General features: G+C 37.2%; 1 protein-coding gene across 3 annotated transcripts in view; it reads left to right on the top strand.

Moving 5' to 3' along the window:
• LOC108762310 (zinc finger protein castor homolog 1) overlaps positions 1-19777 on the top strand; it is a 99331-nt gene that overhangs the window by 67250 nt on the left and 12304 nt on the right. The window lies entirely within an intron of this gene.

The raw sequence follows: 19777 nt of genomic DNA, 5'->3' as shown, positions 1-19777 counted from the left end.
ATACGTAAGCCGGCTCTGGAGTGCCGTCGACTCTCCCTGCGGCCTTTATTTGTCTCGATCCTCGCGAACCCGTGAATCGTGGCGCAACCTAACGAATCGCGGCCGTCCGTCGCTTTCAGTGTTTTGTACCCAGGGGCTGTTCCCCCTTTATTGGAATATCCGCCCACAGCATTATGGGAATTATCAAGGAAATGGGATGAGTGCCGACGCGGCTCCCACGAGGGGTCCGAGGGGGGGAGGGGGAGGGGGCTTACTTCGACCGCTAGTGATAAAAGAAACGCAGAATTTATCAATCTCTCTCTGGTCTTTCCCATGTTCTTCGATGACTATGTCGGTGAATTTTGAATACTTTGAAATATGTAGATACGCAATATGCGTCTAATTAAGTAAAAAGAAGTCGAAGCGAACTTTGATTTCACCTATAGAGGGGAGGAGGGGGGTCTATTTTTTAAATCTTACAGAGCTTTTTCCTTAGTAGGATTTATTACAATTCGTTATTTCTCTCATTGTATTCTTTGTCTTAAAATATGATAGTATTTCAACATCACTATTATATAGATGGCTTTCCCGTCCTGTAAAGGTTAATTACTACAAAAACGTCCCGCGATACAGAGTGTTTTTAAATTAATCATTATTATGACGAAATCGGGAACTTATGGTTGCGTAAAAATGTCGCTCGTTGCATGCAGTAATAGATGGAGTATTCTGTATTATATAAAGATGCCGATATTCCTCCGAAGCACTATTAAGATCAATTGTTGCTTCTGACTGTTATTTCACTCTGCCGGCATGCGAACCGCCGAGTCATTTTTCTCGAAAACGTTTGCAAACAACTCGTAATCTGTGGTTTGTCGCACAATTCCCGTCCCGTCGAAACCGCGAAAAGATTCTGCGATGGAAATCACGGCATTCACAACGAAGAGGGGCACACGCAGAGAGAACATCAAGTAGAGAAAGAGAGAGTGGGCGGCCTCCGTTGGATTTTCTCGTCCAGTGACATATTCCCACAATTTCGGATCGGCCAATCCAACGTCGGCCGGACGATATTAAACGCGTGGTGGGATCTGCTGCGAAATGGAATAAAATAAAATGTGTACGTTGTTCGCGCGCGGACTAAGCAGGCGGACGCGGAGGCAAGGGTTATCGGTGAGAGAAAGAGAACGCGGACACGTGAGAGAAAGATGGAGACGTGAATGTATGCGTACGTGGAAAGGGAAAGAGAAAGAAAACGCTGAGAGAAAGAGATGTGGATGAGAGTGACTGAGAGAGAGAGAGAGAAAACGATAGAGAAAGAGAGAGAGAGAGAGAGAGAGAGAGAGAGAGAAAGAGAGATGCTAGCAATCAAAGCTGATTAAGCCCACAACTGGGGAATCTGTGGGGCCAGTGTCTCACGCCAATCTTGCCCAATCAGCCGGTTGGCCGGGGAGATTTAAAAAATAGAATGCCTACTGTCAATTGTCCCATAATTTAAATAAATCGAATAAATGGACAAAGTGGCCAATTAGAGTAGTTGCTGGTTGCTGCTTTAACGCATTATTCTCTCTTTCTCGCAGTGTCTTCGACTCTCCTCTCTCGTCTCCCTCCCTCCCTCCCTCCCCCTTGCACACCCCGTCCTCTTCCTCCTACCCCTCCTTCTTCTCACTGAAGATGCTGTCCTCCTATTTTCCCCCCTCGCACGCTCCCGATACTGCCGTCGTCGTCCTTTTAATTCTCCGCGTTTGACATCGACGTGCCGCTGCCACCTTGTCTTCGTCGAGGTGCCTTCATTATGTCGTGAAGAAGATGACCATCAACGACGTGCAACGTAAACGTATGATGTGTCTGTGCGAGATTGGTAATTTGTACATTAGACTAGATTTGCTACAGGCGTGAGCTTTCCGGAATCACTATCAGTCTATCATTTACCAAGATTGGTATCTTGAATAGTAAGTCTTATTACGACTGTCCACATAGATAAATAATCTCGCTTTTATTTTTACTTTCAAACTGATGTCACACATTAGATTACTTTTTCAATTGCGAGCATAATTTTTCTAGTATCGTTGAACCTTCTGAGGACCGGCATGTTCTAGCCCTTAAAATAAAAAAGTCGATTAAAAAATTTATTTTAAGGGCTAGAACTTTTTTGTCATTGTCATGGGGTTGAGTGGCGCAAAAAGTAGTGCCACTGTCGAGTCCCTAAAGGGACCTCCAAAAGTTAACATACTTCAAAATTAATTTTTAAAATAAAGTTTACACCGTTAAATTTATCAGAAATTTCCCGGATCAAGTATATACACACCGTGTAATTTAGATATTAATATTCCTAACATCAGATTAGATTACATCTTTACAAACTTGTTAAACTTGGAAATAAACAGATTAATGTCATCTTATCGCTAAACATATGTTCAATAAATGAGACAAGTCTTCGGAGGAAAAAGAAAAAGTGGTCCCGTCATCTTGGTCTATTTAGGTGAAATGCGACATTTCTCGATCACCGAATTCTACTGATGGTCTTTACTAATTATAACAATTTACGACTTTAACAATTATCGCCGTTGTACGTGCGCCACCAGTCTGCACCTGTTCGACATACGTTTACAGAGAAGTTTAATGGCCTCGTTTTGATATCTATAACCATCAATTTCGTGCAAATACAATTTAATTAAGCCCCACTATCGCACTACGACTGTGAGTAATATCGACATCGTCGATTCCTAATGATCGCATCTGTCAATTCGTAAAGAGAACCGCTTAATTAATCGAGGCGCATAATCTTTGAAATATGACAGCGCTAATAGTTTCAGAAAAAATTTATCCTCTATCTTAATATTTTTATCGCTCTTTTAATGATCTGTTTCTTATATATATTATGTACGTGTACATCGTATCGAGTAATTAAGTCGTAATGAAACAGTCATTCTAAAAGACAGAAAGATTGGGGGAATTGTGAATACCGGATATAAACGCGAATGATATTATTGCAGTATATTAAAGTAGTGATAACCTCTCATTTCTTGTATGTACAGTATAATAGTCTGATATACACTTATATCGAATTCGATTGGACGCATTCAGTGAGCACTAGGACATGTTAAAACCATCGTACACAAATTTATGTAAAAATATGTATTTAATATAAATATAGAAACAGATTAAGTAAATTATATTTTACTTAACAGCTCAATAAAATGTATTGAGGATTTTACGATTTAGAGGCCTATTCTGTAACTTTTAATGACTGTAACGCTACAGTTACAGTTGTTAAAGGTTTCAAAATAGGCCCCTATAAACCGTAAAATCCTCAATACATTTTATTTTAAGGTGTTAAGTATAATAAAATAAAATTTCATAATTCGAAACATTTTTTCATTTTATTTTCGTACTCTCTCTTACAATTAGATTAAATCGATAGCTAATGCACCTAAGTGCACTAATGCGTCCAACTAAATTCGCTATTAGTGCTACACTACACATGAGATTTAGAACGCACACACCGTTTAAAGTAAACATCATACATATTTTTAATAAATTTAAAGTAGGAGAGAATGGAGAAATATTGCGAATACTTAAAGTTAAGGAAAAATTAAATAAAGCCGACGATTATTTATTAATTTTATAAATCTTTATTCGCAAAGGATGTTGCTTTAATTACAATAATTAACATTTATACATTATTAATATAAATTATAATTTTAAATAAAAACAACTGATTCGGGATTGCCTCGCATAACGGCGGATAATTTCGAACTATTTAAGAATTTTGTTTTTTATTTAAAAAATTATAATTTATGTTGATAATATATGAATGTTAATTTTTGTGGTTTAAAACTAAATAAATGGAGTATCTTCTGAATGAAGACTTTTATTAATTGATAAATAATCGTCGACTTTATTTAACTTTTCCCTTAGAAATTCACAGTTTTTCTACTCTTCCCTAACTGTTAGAATTACGTTTTTTCCTGATAGAATCAAGAGAGGTATTGTTATTTAAACGACTCCGTTAACACATCTAATTACACGAAACAGATTCATTAACGTGAAATCACGAGTCTGGAAGATGGATAGTGTAGGTGTTCTGCGTAGATGCGCGTGTGCTTGTCTACATGAGTTGCCGGTCTAGACAGGCGGCCGAGAAAGCAAGCAAATAACAAATAAAGCATAAACAGGAGCTACGATAAATAACTGGTGCACTGCTCTCTACATATAGTGCCGACTATGAACCCTCCAGGGCCTCGCTGCTTTTTCTCTCGCTGACCCCACCGTCTCTCCGAGAGAAAGATCCGCCGCCCCCACTAGATTACCTGCCGGATCCACGTACATACCTGCAACAATTCAGGCACCGAAGAGTTAAAGTCTCGGCGATCTTTAGTTTCCATTCGCAAGACGCAGACGTGGGCAAGAATTTTTAATTTTGACTCCACCTTTTATAGTAATTTGAATAAATATAAAGCGCACGCTGAGCTATTATCATAGAAAATATCTATAGTCACAAGATTGCCAAATCATTGCCGGTGTAGTCATATGTAATAATTATGTTTGTCTTTAGACATAATTAATTAATTAAAGAATTAATTAATTAATGAGAGTGACGAATATCTTAGAAAATTATATAATATGATTTTCTTGCTTGAATATGTAAATACAAATGAATTAGAAGATCGTGTTTGACCTATCTTATTATTTATTAGGAAATTATTTTTTGTGTGAAAGCCAATCTATTGGAAATTGTATTTAAAATAACTCTTATAGCATTTTATATTTATAAGCAAAGAGTAATTAAATAAATATTTAATGTTTAAAAAAAAGGTTTAAAAAAATGGAATTTTACTTGAACAATTGTTTCTGTAAAAAGAGTAATAGTTATTCACTAGCGTAATACTTTTCTCCAATTTTCATGCTAATTTTCGTTTGTATTTAAATTCACGATACGGATTTCATTATTCGAAATTGAACAACGTGATTGTGATGACAGACGATCGCTGTTTTGTTGCCACGTCCGTTTCTCGAGCAAGCAACCGTTAACCTTGAAGAAATACCATTAAAAAGCGATATGTGCAGTGAAAGAGAGCGAAGGAGACGGAGAAGAAAACGAATTTCACGGTTCATTCGAAACTTTTTAAACGAATTTACACGCGCCGTCCGCCACGCTTCGAAGGGGTTGAAACTTTACGAATTAACCGCTAAGTAAATATTTGACAGGTAAATTACAGCCTACGTCGTTCCGCTTTTTCTTTTTCTTTCCTCTGTAACGTTTTGCTTTATCGAATTATTGAGAAACAGGCCGCGTGTTATTTCATCGTTTGTAATAAACGGTTTATTGTCCACGACGAGATTTTTTCGATACGGCGATAAAAATACACGGCGACAATTTCTGCCATCGCGTATTCACGGTAACGATCACGTGGTTCACCTAGACCTATGCAAACAATGGCCAATTTCATCGACGTGGACGCAAACAATGCTCGCGCCATAATTCGTGGTCCAGTCGTGTTCCCAAGCGTTCTCGCGAAACGGCCCGTCATCACCGTCATCCCCTGCCTCGTAAAAACCTGTAGCGCCTTAAAGACGGAGGAGATATACGAAATTTTATTATTTATATATGAAATTTATTATATTTCCAGACCCCGGCGACCCTGAGGGGTCCTTCATCCTCATCCCTTTCACCCCTCTCGTTTCTGCGACGTCTTCTCGCGTCCGTCCCGTTGTCGGTCTAATTTATCGTTCCTCAACTTTTTATTAATCTCTTTATACCTCCCGCAGAATCGCGATCGTCGCATTAAAAGGATGTCGCGGCGGTCACCGAAATGCATCGGTACACAGACGGAATGTCGTCCCTCATTTTTCGCTCTACCACCATGTCCCCGAACCTTTCCTCATCCCTTCAATCCGACGCTCCAAGAGTCGGCGATTCCACCTTTCTTCGTCTTTTTCCTCCGTTCCGTATCGTTTACGTGTCCTCGATGCTATCGGATCGCACAAAAAAGACATTTTTCCGCAAACGTGTACGCCCTATACTTTTCGCTTGTATAAAAAGAAGATGGTATCGTAATATTAAATTACCATTAGTGAAATAATCATTATAGAATTATAGAGAACTGAGTTTGAAACATAGTTAATGGTCGACAAAATTTCGCTTTTCTTATTAAATTGACCTGATAGGATGTTTCTTATAATATTTTTTACACGGATTTCAAGTCTGCTTGTCAAATATGAACAGGATAGAATTTTTTATAGAACTGTTACTTTTGACAATTTCGAAGATTCGAATTCTTTCGAAACTTCAAATCTTTGAAGTTGTCAAAAGTAACAGTCCTAATTTTTGAGTAACAAGCATTTAAAAATTGTGTAAATTGATATTTTATAATATTGACTAGTTGACAAAATTTTACTTTCCTTATGTTAAATTGGTCTAATTGGGTGTTTCTTACAATACTTTTTATAAGATTTTAAATTTGTTTGTCAAATTTAAGGAGAGAGTAAAAATTTTTACTAACATGCATTGACAAGTTCCTTTACTTATTTTTCTTCTGCGTAAATAAATGTTTCATAGGGAATAGCTACTGAATTTCAACATGATTTTCTATTCATTATAAAAGACTTCAAACAAAAATTAATCGTTTTAATTAAGAAAAAGGCCCCAACAACGAGCTGTTATTAGCGAAATATGTAAGTTTTTAAGAAATGATGTATTGATTATAAAAAATTGAAATCCGTAGGATAAATTTTAATCTTGTTTTTAGAATCAATGTCAAAATATAGCAAGAATTAGCAAAAATTACTGATTTAACAAAATTATTGTTGGCCAGTGTTATTAATTACTACATAATATTAAATATTATACAATGAAAATGTGTATTTACGAACGCTTGTTCGAGAAATGTACATACTATAAGCTACAGATAAAACTGATATGAACGTTAAAGGTAACACGTTCCCAACTTTTCGCTAATGAGGTTTGCGCCAATATCACGCGAAATATTCAGAGATCCAATCAACTTCCACCAAGAGTAGTATTAATATCTGCCATCCTTTTTGTCGATCCTGAAATTCCAGGGACGTCCGTCCTTCTCCTTTTTCTTCAATCCACCGGTTTCCCCGTTCGGGATTCGATGGATCTTGCGAACTTAGCGCGCGGGAAAAAAGGGCTTCGGCTAATTAATAGAGCGGGATCCAGACCCCCGAAGGGACCGGAGCGCGCTTAGGACCCTTTTGCGAAAAATAAAATACATTCATGGAGTAAATTAACGGAGAGCGAGGAGAGCAGACTGCCGCGAGCTAATTAATAGAGTGAGGATCCAAAGAGTGGTGGAGGCCTCCAGGAGGATTCTCGAATCTCCGCTCGTTTACGCTCGTTTTTTGCACGGAGGATGATCCCGAAAATCACGGTCCACGTCAGAGATTTCGCTCATCACCTTGCGCAACGTGTCATTTACCTCATTATGGAATACATGCCGAAAGAGTTTTATGCAGATTTTTAATTCCACCATTCTCACCATTGATTTTGACTGGCATCGTTAATTATAGTGTCCCGCTTAATTAATTCAATTCTTCGCAGAGTATGCGCTATATTTTATCACATGCAATTTCGAGAGAGTAAAAAAAGCTAGAAGCGGCTGAGACGATAAAAATGGCTGGTTCGAAAAAGAAATTGCGAAATGGGCGAAACGAATGCCGCGATGTTGGCCGCGCGATTGGCCCCGATCGATTTGTATCGGGAAACAGCTATTGGCAATCGCATGCCGTCCTCGAAACTCAGGAATCCATCGTTGCTCGATCGGACGGTGGTCTCCCCGATCTCCTCCACCCTGCTGTCGTCGCTTCACGTCCTCGTTTTTTCTTGGCCGTCGTTTCGCGATTTTTCAATCGCCAAGAACATGTCTATATTCTCATATCGACTATATCGAATTATCCACACAAAATTAGAATTAAACAAAACAGCGTAGTCCAACTTTGAAGTGCGACATGTGCAACATTCTTATCTCATGCAGAAGTTAAATATAACCGTTACGTGCAAGAAAGGGCACGAATCCAATTTTGTTCGAAAAGAAATTTTTTTTCTCATTCATCTTGAAATGAGTAGGTACGCTTTAAGTGCAAATAGGGCACTTGTTCCAGGCTTCTAAGGGAGATCTAAAGTAAACGTTGAAAATGAGTAATGAGTACAGAAAGAGTGCATTTCTTTTATTTTCATATTAAACTCTTTAGTTTTCAAGCAAAATGATATTGTAAGTTTCAAAGTTTTTGTGTTGTACATTGGAATTTTGTTTGTAAGGTTGATTCCTTTTTTATCTTTGATGATCTCTTATCTCAGAAATTTGTTATATACATAGTTCCACTAGATCTATTAAATAAAAAGTTTTAATTTAAAATTTGGATTCTTTCTGCACTCAACATTTGCAAAAAAATCAACATGAATTTTATAGTATTACAGACACCTTTTTTTAAAAAATAAAATAAAATAAACTATCATTTAATAGAGACAAACATTTCGAAAGGAATCAAGAATGCATCAAGAAGTAATTAAGAATAAAAAATATTACTGAATATCACATTCAAATTTCCAAGAGTAATTTTGTTCATTTTTTCACTAAAACTAAGTGTTTTGTTAATATTAAAGAATTTAATAAATGTGCTCCTGTATTTATTGATTCAATTATAATTTTAAACAAAGGGTAAATAGCAAAATAAGTAATAAATTTTTCGCAATTGTTAACAGCGGATGAAAGTAAAATAAGAAATAAATAGTTCGCAACCAATCGCTAATAAGAGATATATGCCAAACTCTTGGAAGCCAAGTCAAATCAATAACGAAGCAAGCTCTAACAGTTTACGGCCATCAATCTCAGAGGCGCGGAACGTCTTCTCTGTAACGTCACCCTAGTTAAACGTCGTCGATAGGTCTGCGAAGCCCTTCACTGCGTTCGCCGCGAAATGAAGACATCGCCGACGGATGACTCTTAATCATCGTCGACGAGTTCGAAAGTGGACTCGCGCCGAGAAAATTACACGGTGTGTCCCTCGGGTCCGATCGTTGATCAATCACTCGTCCGAGAACGAGACGACGGCAGCTCGTCAGCACCCTCGGACGCACTCGCGGCGAGACGAAGCGACCGATCTTTTTCTACTTGTACCTTCCTCGACTGTCGGCTTCGCGTTTTGCGCCTTTCCGACTGTGCAAATCACCGATTGTAACCGCTATAATTCAGAACAGTTCAATTGCAAACGGTATAAATGTGGATCGGCGTGTTTTAAGCCTACTTGTGTCGCTACGACATCAAAATTCATTTTTTTAATTTAGGGTTTGATGCAAATCTTTTTTAACATTTAATATGATAATTAATATTATCATCAGTATTATTAATCCTTTGCCGGCAACATGAATTTTAATTCTTTCGTCAACAATAAAAGTCTTCGAAAAATAAAAGAAATTTCTTATTGTTCCATATTATAAAAATCTGAAAAAATTTTGATGTACTTATCAAAATTTTAATAATAAGCTTTTATCATTATAAAAGTTGAATTATGTTCTACTTATATTTCACAGATTTAAATTCATCTGTCAAAATGCATAATTAAAATATCGATGGTGCCTTCAAAGGCTCCAATTGCGGGCTAAATTGCTTGTCAGTTTAATTTGTGATATTACGTATTTCAGCTTCAATTTAGAACTGTCTTCCAAGGCCGAAAAATAAATCGGCATGCAGTTTGCTTAAATATTATTAAGCCAAGACTCAGTGTTGTGCAAGGGGGGGGGGAGGGGGGTACCCTATTTTCAATACTTAGGTACAGGTACAGGTATTCTAGAAAAAAATGTACCGAGGTACAGGTACAGTTACTAAAAAAATAAAATACCTAGGTACAGATACAGGTATTTTAAATGTGTTAGGTACTTTAAAGGTACCTAACAAGTACTTATAATTCTGACATAAAATCTCAGAATAAATTGCATTTTGACGACAAAATGCAATTTCGACAGCTTGCTTGTTAGATACGACTCGTATGATCTATTCTATATATTTCATGTATCTGCACGTAATATTTACTTATTAAGTTATTATATCTATATTTTATGTGTGTATACATAAATATTCCATGCAAGTAAATTTAATTTATAAAACCATTTTAGTTTTATCAGAATAATCTATTTATTGACACATTTACTTATTATTAAAATGTGATACTTGTAGTACTCTACTATTATTAAAATTGGTGATTAGCCTAATGATCCTGTAGACCCCGATTCATAGTGGATCAATCACAATGGTTGTGTTCTCAGGGCACCTATCATGGAACAAAATCGGAATGGATTCCGATCGGAATTATTCAATTATTCCCTAGATTTCTATTGTGTTTTCTGGGAAAAACGGAATAATTCCGATTGGAATCCATTCCGACTTTGTTCTATGATAAGTGCCCAGATGATAAGTTTTCAGTTTAGCAGTTGTGGCAGCTCTCGAATTTAATTGACCGATCAAGTAACCAGCGTTGATGAAACCGGACCTTAATGCAGGAAGGTCATCCAAAAAGTAACTAAAGTATACCTAAATATAGGTATGTACCGGTATACAAGAAATGGTACCTAGCTATAGGTATAGGTACCAGAAAAAAGAGTATCAGGTACAGTTCCTTGGTATGCAAATTTGTACCTAATTACAATACTTAGGTACTGCACAACACTAGCCAAGACGGTCTTCTTCGCCTTATTTATGTTTCACATACTAGATGTTCTTCTATCTTCCTACATGTTTCTTGATCACTTCTCCGTTTTCCTCAAATAAGCCGGCTCTTGTTTCGTCCGATTGGGACCGGATTACTCTACCCGGGATTTTTAGATCATATCCGCGTCTTCCGCTGCTCGTATCTTGCTTGCGCTTGAAAAAAGGGTCTCCCGAAATATACGGAATATCCGCGGGCACATCGTCGGCTGGCATCCGGTTGACTATTTCGAGAATATAATCACGAAACGAAGCGCCTCGCCGCGCCGCAGGCGAGAAGGGATCGCGGGGAGCGTCGCAGGGAACGCGAAAGAAGAGAGAAGACGAAAAAGAGATTGAAAGGAACGCGCTTCTCCGACGGGGAAGAAGAGGCTCTATACAAGAACGTTTCACGTTTCCACCGTTCTGCATTCTGTCGCGTTACTGAGTCTCGTTCTTCGTCGCCGCTGCGTGTTCCATCCGTCGTCAGAGTCCTGGCTTGTAATGGGCCGTACAATGTTCGTTATACATGTTAGGACATTACAGTCAATGTGTCCGCGATTAATTTTCCTGTTTCTGATCACAAGTAAACGATATGGATGATTTACTGGCCATCATACATTTCTGAGATTGCCATGATGATGTTAATCAAAGTTGTTTTTCGTGTTTTTCCGATGATATTTCTTTCTTTTTTTTTTTCTTCGTTCTGTCATAAAGAGCGCTTGATTGCATGTCAGTGTTCAATGGAACGTTGATAGTTGTGTAAGCGTAAGATAATTTTCACAAATTACTCAATCAATTATTAATTACTTAATATAATAAAATGATTACACAATTAATTTATTGAAGATATAATTACGTATCTTAATCAATTAAAATACTGAATTGTATCTTTAATAAATTAATTGTGTAATTGTTTTATTTTACGCACCGAGAATTGCATTTGACTTACTAGCCGTTCTTTCTAATTATTATGTTTTGAGATAATAATTTTGTCAGGTATTAGAAAGGATTGAGAAAGCAGACCGACGTCTCAACGCTCTTTTAACACTCGCTCCTTTCCGTTCTTCTGCGAATCCTCTGTGATCTGCGATGCGCGGCTTCCCGCTTTTCCCCGAGAACGAAGAAAACCGCAGACTCTCGCGGGCACGTCGTTAATAAATAGACCTTTTCTCCTCCCTCGTGTCTCGCGCTTCTCGCGCGGTAACTCGCTCGCTCGGAGCTCGTTGCCTCTTCGGCGTTTTAGTAATTCGAGTTAGCTCTTCGACTCTCTTCCTTCTTCGTCGCCTCCCCTTCGGCGCCCCTCCGGCTCCATCGGTCGTCCGTCTGTTATTTCGCGCTTGACGCGAAAAGCAAGAAAAAGGAGAATTGGCGGCCTCCGTGCGAGTACCGGCGGTGGAAACGGTCGGGAGAGAGAACAGCTTTGTGGGAGAGAGAAAGAGAAGGAGAGAAGAAAGAGGAAGAGAGAGGGAGAGCTAAAGAGGGTCGAGAGGGTCGAGACCAAGACCACGAAGTCGCTGATTGTTTTAGCGCTAGGCCAAACTAAAACGGCCAGGGAGACTCAGAGGGTCAGGGCCGTGTGTGAAAGGATTTGGAGACGGAGATGAGTTTTTCATACACATTCACCATTGATTGACGTATAAATCAATATAAATCTTTTTTTAATGTAAACTTTAATGTATCGCCTCGATGTATATTCAGAGAAAAAGACATAGTAGTGATAATTATATTGTAGAGATAACTATACATGTTTTATGTGTAGAATTAGTGTACAATATAATATATAGTTCAATAAACTATATTTTATTGTTATTGCAATTAAAAAATTTATTCCACTATGTACATTTTAATATAAATAAATGTAAATTTTTATATATAAATAATATAAAATTGTATAATTGTTACTATACATGTATAATTGCTATCACTATTGTTTTTTTTTCTTTTGCAACAAAAAACACAGTTTAACCAAGTGATCATGATATCATCTTTGTTTAACATTGACAACAAGGATACAACAATTCACTGTGTTACACTTATTGTGAGTCATATGTGTCTCTTACTGAAAAGCACCCCATTTTTCTCTGATGATGAGTGTATAGTGAAATATATATTACAGTAAAAAATGAATGTATCTAATGTTTTATAATATACTGACAAAAGTTAATATTGGATTCATTGTTGTATTATCAGTTTTGAATTATCAATATATTTGAATATGTTCAGTTTCGCTTTCGTTAATGAATATTTTCTAAATGACTTTGATAGTTTGTCAATACGGCCCTGTAAATTTTCTAATGCGAGAAGATCGCCGAAAAATGTTCTTGCCTGTTTTTCTCTTTCGCTCTTTGCATCTCTTTCTTTGCCTGTCCGCACAACGAGGCAGAGACGATAGGCGATGCGTGCCAAATCGTGCGAGTGGAATTGGAGAAATTTAAAAAATATTCTAAATTTAATTACTCCGCTGTGGACGACCCTCGGTCTTTCGAAATCGTGCGGGCTGCCAATGCTAGTGTTGAAAAATAGCCAATTGACGAATCGTTGCTCGAAACGTAATCGAAGATCACTTTAACGCAAAAACTTTTAAAAGAACAAAACGGTTATTAAAAATCCTAAAGCGAGATAATTATAAATAAAAACAATATTAATAATAAGATAATTTTTAGAAAAATAGACATTTTTGTAATTATTGCAGGATATCTTTAAATGTTTGTTTACGTTAAATATTGTAAGAATAGAATTTATTGTATAAAACTAGTAAATTTGTATTTGGACTAAAGTTGTTTTGCATTCCACACAATTGGAAAATTTATGTTAAATGTAATAAATTTATTTCGAACAATTCATCTAAATTGTATTAATTTAACATAAATATTATATAAAAAAATTAACACAAAGATATAACACTATTTTTATTGTTTGATTATTTACTCATAAATTGTTTTATTTTAAAAAACAATTTTTAAAATGTTGAATGTTAATTTATAACATAAAATATTCACAAATAACACAATCACATCAAATTAACACTTGGATACCTTAAAAATTTAACGCAGAAATTTTAACAAGAATTGGTGTTAACACAAATATAAAATATCTTTTACTGTACATGGAAAATAAAAAGGAAGAAAAGCAAGAGAAGAATCTCATATGATTCCTGAGTCTCAGGCGTCGATGAAAAATAGTGACGCGCTTAAATAGTAGCCCGCGCTCGTTACGCGCTCGCCTAACCGCCTTGTTAAGCTAACAGTCATGTAACCGCGCCCCGAGAATATTCAAAGTTATTGGATACGCGATCTCGTAAATCACGGGAGCTGTGCGGTACTTTGTAAAACTTCGGAATGTGCATCGTACCGGCCGGGGCGCGGATAAGAGAAAAATCGGCGCGCGGGCGCGCGCTCGCGCATCAAGGATACCTTCCCGATACACGTGTGAGTCTGTATGATGCGCATAGAACAAGCTCGTTGTGCCAGTTTGTCGTAAATTTCCGTTAACGAGCCGGCCGCACTGAGTCGTGGCTCGAGCGCGCTTTTCTCAGGCAACATGGCGCGCGGAGAAACAAAAAACCACCCTGCGAGAAATATGAAGCCAAGAGCTCATTGCGCGCGCGCGCGCGCGCGCGATCATAATTTTCCTCGCGGAAATGAAATTGTTTATTGGCGTGCCGTTATTAACGCGGACAGATAACCGACTCTTACCATCTTAGATCGGACGCTGTTGGCATCGCGTAATACAACTCTTGTTTATCACGCATGCCGCTACTTCAAATTCAAAACAGATGAAGACAGATGGACGCAGTCGCAGTCGTTTTACTAACCGCCGGCCAGATCAGCAAAGTCGAACGAGTGAAAGGAGGACTTAATTCTCTAGAAAGCTAACACGAAACGATTAACGCTAATCTGGTCTTACGCAGCGCGGTACTAGAAGATTACATGACCAGCAGGCGGAAAGCACAGTATTACATTGGTCATTAGCAGTTGATGTGAACTTTATTAATCGGACAACCATAAATAAAATATCAATGTGCGAACGGCAAGGTAGTTGTTTACAATTACAATTAAAATTGTTGATAAATATTAGTTACATTTTTAGTATTGACCCTTTGAGAACCGGAGCTTTCTAATGAAATAATTTGTGGAAGATTTACCTGTTTTTCGGAATCACTAAATTTGATTGTAGTCTCAAAATTCTAAAATTTACGTTTAAAAAATGATATGGAGTATGCAGTTCAATTTTGTGTGTGCATGTGTCTTCTCCTGACACTTAAATAAGTACATAATAAAACTGCTTAAAAATTTAAATGACTTTTATTACGCACTCTCTGTTATGATACTGATTATCAGGAAGTCCAAACTGATATACAATACATATATAACGAACAGAATTTTTAAAAGTTTGTATAATAATTAAAAAGGCATATAACCATGAAATAAACGTTTCGGTCTTGAATCAGACCTTCTTCAGTATTAATATAATTAAACGTGATACGAATATATTACAATATAATTTAAGTCTTAAAATTAGAGTCTTATACAATTATAAATATTTTAAGATATTACAAATATCCGTTAATACATTACTCGCAGATGTTTTTTTCCCAATTCATTGATAGATGTGATTTTTTTCCCATTTAAACGCAAATGTTCCATACGAATCTGATTGTCTGACAGATCTTGATACGTGAACCACAAACAATAGGTAAGCAAATTTTCTCAGTATATGTCCACCCAAAAGTTCCAATTTCTGTGTCGAAGATGAGATAAACTGCAATCAAGAACGTGGAAAAACCATGTGATAATAATCAATGCTAAAAACGTTATATATATATTGACGTTAAATTATATTAATACTGAAGAAGGTCTGATTCAAGACCGAAACGTTTATTTATTGTACTATATCAAATATAATAATTTTAAGCCATCGATATCAGGCGTTCGTGGTTACATGCCTTTTTAATTACATTGTTTTATATTCGTACCACGTATCTAACCTATATTGTTTTTAAAAGTTTGCCACCGCTTGTCCGCTTGTCTTAGCTTTTAGCATGGCAGATTGGACTTCCTAGTTCTTAATGACTACTGAAAGTATAGCTTAGTCGCTCAACCACTTCATGTAAAATTTACGTATCGATAACGTTCTACGATTAATACCGATAACTTTCATCAAGTAATTTACTTCTATGATATATCTCGTAATTCAAATGATATTGACGTTTTTACAATGGTCGATATCTGCGACAAATCGCTTCCCTTTGACCTTATTTAACCATCAATAGGGGTAATCTGTTTCCAATGTTTCATAACGACTTTCATCATCGATAGATTTCCCCGTTCGAATCTCTTTATTTCTTCATTGTCACCCCGCGATGGAAAATTTACTGAATGAAGATCTATCGCACACGTGAGGGAGACTCTTTCTCTCTCGATCACGGGAATCGAATTTCTTGTTTTGACAGCGGATCGCCGATCCGTGGCGAGCTGCGTTTTGTCGTGCTCACCGAAAAGTTTTCGAAAGTCGAACAAAGAGAAGCGGGAAAGAGGATCGCGAGGAACAAGCCGACACGACGGTTTCCCCTTCCGGCTATTTGAATTTGTAGAAAGGGTTCGCTTCTGTTTATTTTTTAGGGGCCAATGGAGGGAGAAATCGTGTGCGTGCGAGGGGGTAGATTGCGCGCGCTTATATTGGACCTAATATTACACACGGTATTTCCCCTCGTAAAAACTTTGCGCGTCCTACGTAAGTAACCTCACACGGGTGTGCGTTCAGTGCAAAACCAGGGGCTAGAGATGTGAAAATTGGAAGAAGGGTATTAAAAGTGCCAAGTACATTTCACCCGGATCGCATCTTTGTCTTCGACATCAAGACGAAAGCGTCGTGTTATTAATTTATTATCTACTCATCACAGGTTCTTGGGATGAAACATATACGTGCGATCATATCAGAACATTTGTGACATGCGCATTAGATAATTAAAAAAGTTCTATCGCTTTTCCAGAACTACAACGGTTGATATACGACACGAAAGATCCGAAAGATATATTGCGTTACATTGAAAATAAGACGCACTATAGACTCTACTTATGTACAGAAAATGAGAAAGTAGTTTTTTTAATTTTCCAATGATAACGAAAATCATGGAATGGCAAAGAACAAGTAAAAAATGCTGTCGTGAAGAAATGTTTTCTTGTAGTACAATTCAACGAAAGTGATTCTACATAACGGACTTCACGAAATTTATTTCTAACAATTTAAAAAATTTGATATTTGGATGCGGAATTATTTTGTACCGACAAAGAAAATTGATTTGTACGTTCGGTTCAAAAATTGTATCCGAATATCTGGCACAGCAACGCGTCCCCTCGTTAAATTTAACACGCCCGTCATAAGTAAGGACCCAGAGGGTTTGCAGCGTTCTAAAAAAGAAGGGGTTGCATGAAGGGGTCAAGGAGAGGGGGGGGGGGGGGGGGGGAGGAGAGTAAGAGGGTGTATTAAGTAGTACGCATGTAATACTGCCCCGAAAAAATCTATACGCGACAGCGTCCGGCGGGACGAGGGCGAGCCGGATTAAAGAAAGAGAGATTGGTAAACCCCTCTGTTCATTTACTATGAGTAAAGCGATACCGGTGCCACGATATTAACAAACGCACCCTCGAGCAAAAACGAAAGAAAATAGAATTGAAGCTGCATGTTTTAACTTGTTTTAATTTGAGATATCGTTTTTTTACGATATGAAAATTCAAATAGACAAGTCCGATCTTTTAAGTACTGTCTTCTTGATTTCCTTGAAGTAACGCTATCGTCACGAGAGGAATGATCGTGGCGCCAATCGTAAAATTGTCACTTGTATGCTGCAAATCTCAAGGCGGTATCATCACGTTGACGCTCGCGCATCTGCAAACATCTGTTTAACGCTCGGCTCTTCGTCAGGAAAGTCATGACACGTGTACCCGTTTCTTAAAGCCGTTACGTTGAATTGCATAAGCTAACTGCGCTGGCGTTGATTGGATGAAAGAAGATACATTAGGCATATGCGCAGCCACGTGGAAACAATAGGAGTATGGTGAGAAATCGAATATTCCTAAATGATTAAAAATCTGTCATCAGATGTCTGAAAGCTTACACACAGCTATATTAATTTTTAGACGAAGGTTTATTTTAACAGTCTTACAGCTTTTCTTGAGTAAAATTTGTTATAGACTATATGTATGTGTTCGGACATCGTTCGTACAAAGAGCGACAGCATTTGCGTTCTATCGGCCGCTCAGTGAAGATTGCTTGAGATTTAATTAGCTTGAAAATTAAGTAGTATCATATAACAAATGTTACAAAGACAAATCAAAAGTCATGGAGAATAGGAATATACGGGTCGACTACTATAACGTTGTAAGTTTTTTTACATTACTATCACGAGTGAATTACGACAGTTTAATGGTTTTTAAATTTTAAAATAAAAAATTTTTCATTTGATCTAAGAAGACTCTGTTATTGCAACGTTATAACTTAGAATGTGTTCAGTTTCGCAATTGATTATACTTAAAAATAGATTTTGTCGACATATTTTAATAATAATTATTATTTATTAGTGGTTTATTCGCTATGCACCACGGAAAGGTTACATATGTCTACGTGTTACACAATCATCTTGTACAACTGAAAATAAGGCTACTACTGAATTGCTTGTACTGAACTCCTAATTTGATCAATGTGACTACCCTTTCTTGTTGCCAACCGAAGAATTGGTTTGGATATACTTTGATATATATTTTATAATTTGACTCAGTTGCAACATGGTTTATGTGTAAAACATGGCATTGAATGTGGAATGAGAGGATGCGATACGGTTTTATAGTAATTAATTTATGTTTAATGAATGAGATGATGCGATACCATCTTAGCGAAATTATTTATAGATTTAATGGTGAAGTTAATTAACGTTTGGGGTTTTTTAAGTTATATTTTTTTATAAACACGGCTGATGAGGACTAAGTGCAGTCGAAACGTTCGGTGAATTTGTCAAAAAATAAATAATGAAAAGTTTTTTGCGTTACATCTTATAAAGCTCGGTTTTTAAAAGACCTGGTATTGTTCATATGGCTTATTGTTTAAAATTTGTTACAACTTATTTTTTTTTTTTTCATTCTTTGCCTCAAAACATGACATTATTTCATTATAGTAGCTTTCTCATCCTTAAGCAATTCCAATGATTTACTTGATAATTCTTATGCTCGTAAAATTTAAAAGTGAGATTAGACGATATCTCTCTACGAAGATGAGTCTTTTTTGATCGCAGGAAAGTGATGTTATGAAACGATGCAACACTGAAATCAATTGCGTTCAATAAACATCTATAAAGATTATTCTGTACGAATATGGAAGTCTCGGACGATGCCATAACACAGAGCGGTGTAGGACCAGCGCCGAGCTTGTCCTTCTTCCCCTTTTCCGTCACCTCGCGCTACCTCCCCCGAGTAAAGAAGGCGGACTAATTATAATGAACCCGTTCGCCACGAATGGGAGAACGGCCATAACGACGTTTATTCTTGTCCCGAATGATTCTACGGTCAACGACGGACAGTCGCGTCGAGCAATAAGAAGAAGATGAGCCTCCAGAAGAAACGCGGCGACGTTACGCCAAGGTGCTAAACGGGTGACGGCAATCTCTTTGTGGCGCCAATTATTTCAGAAACGCATTTTGAATTAAGTTTTGTTGTATCAGAAGCTAAGAGAAAGGGGAGGGAGGGAGAGAGAGAGAGAGAGCTTGTAATTCTTATGCTCGTATCAAAGTAAATTTTCACGAGCTGCTCAAACTGGCTGTTTTAGCAACAAAAAGGATCACCTAGGTCAGAATTGACGAATATCAAGCGTTTATTTTGATCACGTGATCCTTTTTGTCGCTCAAACAGCTGGTTAGAGCAGCTCGCGAAAATTTACCTTCAGACTACGAAAAGAACGGTTTTACTAAAGTATCAAAAAGTTTAGCTAGGTACAGATCTAAAAATAATTTTGTTGAACATCAAAATAATTATGTAGAACTGAAACATTGATGACAGTTTTAACATTCTAGCCACCTGTTTAAGCGCTCTAAGTAATTATTTTGA

Source organism: Trachymyrmex cornetzi, unplaced genomic scaffold, assembly GCF_001594075.2.
Source record: "Trachymyrmex cornetzi isolate Tcor2-1 unplaced genomic scaffold, Tcor1.1 scaffold293, whole genome shotgun sequence".
In the NCBI taxonomy this organism is placed as follows: Eukaryota; Metazoa; Arthropoda; class Insecta; order Hymenoptera; family Formicidae; genus Trachymyrmex; species Trachymyrmex cornetzi.
The sequence above is the reverse complement of the archived record's forward strand: the minus strand, read 5'-3'. Positions and strand labels throughout refer to the sequence as shown.